We start from the raw sequence: 440 nt of genomic DNA, 5'->3' as shown, positions 1-440 counted from the left end.
CATGCGCTAGCCATTAGACCTATCAGAGGGGACGACCTGAAGACAATTATTGCACTAACACTACATGGTCGAATGATCATATAATGTAAATGTATTTTTAATAAATTATTTTAAATTAGATGCTCATTTAATTTTAATTAAAAATAGGATATCATATGACCAAAATGGTGATCATTTGATTTTTTTTTTCATTTTTCATTCCACGTTAAAATAGTACTGATTAAGTTAAAAAAAATTATATAAAAATATTCTATCTATTTTATTTTTATTATTTACATTGATTTATTTTATCACATTAATTGTTACAATAATATAAAATAGAGAGTTATTTTGATTTTTTTTCTTTAATAAAAAATATTTTAATACTTTTCCTTATTTATTTGTCTGTTTCTGTTATAATATTAATTAATATATACCGTCAGGCGAACCCTAGGCTTCAA

The sequence above is a fragment of the Zingiber officinale genome, chromosome 2B (assembly GCF_018446385.1).
Source record: "Zingiber officinale cultivar Zhangliang chromosome 2B, Zo_v1.1, whole genome shotgun sequence".
Taxonomy (NCBI): Eukaryota; Viridiplantae; Streptophyta; class Magnoliopsida; order Zingiberales; family Zingiberaceae; genus Zingiber; species Zingiber officinale.
This window is presented reverse-complemented; position numbering follows the sequence as displayed.